The 807-nt window shown below is 64.2% G+C and overlaps 1 long non-coding RNA gene across 1 annotated transcript in view; it reads left to right on the top strand.

Moving 5' to 3' along the window:
- The first annotated feature begins 4 nt into the window (after positions 1-4).
- The window catches only part of LOC102490211 (uncharacterized), a 3360-nt gene continuing 2557 nt past the window's right edge, over positions 5-807 (top strand). Inside the window, exons 1-2 of the long non-coding RNA XR_337608.1 lie at positions 5-82; positions 382-450. This is a non-coding gene — a long non-coding RNA (uncharacterized LOC102490211). The remainder of the gene's footprint in view (positions 83-381; positions 451-807) is intronic.

The raw sequence follows: 807 nt of genomic DNA, 5'->3' as shown, positions 1-807 counted from the left end.
AGGGTGGAGGCGCACCCGGTCCCTATCGCGGCCCCCTCCTCGGCCACTTCTTGCGTGAGGATCTCCGAGGACCCGTAGATTTGTAGGCGAGGAAGGGAGGGAGGGTGCAGAGGGACCTCGGGGATCTGACCTGGCGTGTCTGCGGACCCAGTGCAGGGGCGTAGCCGCCGCCTGGGTTCGCCCCTGGGGCGTTGAACCCAGGGGGGGGCCACCCCGTCCCCAGCCGCTGCACCTCGGTTGACCCCGGGCTGTGGGAGCTGGGAAGGGAAGGGCAGAGGCTCTCTTGGCTAACGCCCGGCTCAGCGCTTCCGGGATTTCTCGCCCATTCTCAGCGAAACGGGTCACTGCGGAGTCCTCCCACACACCCTTCCCATCCCACAGGCTCCTTCCCGCCAAAGATACCCTTGCCTCCAGGAGGACTTCAGTGATTGCTGGCATTGGAACTACCAGGTGTGGCTGGACCCCCCCCCCCTCGCTGGGCTCCTAAGTCCCTCACGCAGGGCACCACTGTCCTTCCCCTTAAATAAAGTGCAGACTACCCCTGCGGCTCTCACACTGCCGGCAAGCCCCATTCCTGCCCCGCCCTTGCTCGTCCAAATCTCTGAGTGTCCAGGACACCTCTAGGGCCTCCAGCCAACCCTCTTAGACTAGGTTGTCCCGTCTGCAAAATACTTGACACCACCGCCCCCCCCAACTCCCAGCTGTGCCCTCAGCCCAGCGCCTGCCCCTCGTGCAAGGTGGGTCATAGTGTGTGTGTGTGTGTGTGTGTGTGTGTGTGTGTGTGTGTGTGTGTGTGTTGGGGGGGGG

Source organism: Tupaia chinensis, unplaced genomic scaffold, assembly GCF_000334495.1.
Source record: "Tupaia chinensis unplaced genomic scaffold, TupChi_1.0 Scaffold148004_1, whole genome shotgun sequence".
NCBI classification, from domain to species: Eukaryota; Metazoa; Chordata; class Mammalia; order Scandentia; family Tupaiidae; genus Tupaia; species Tupaia belangeri.
The sequence above is the reverse complement of the archived record's forward strand: the minus strand, read 5'-3'. Positions and strand labels throughout refer to the sequence as shown.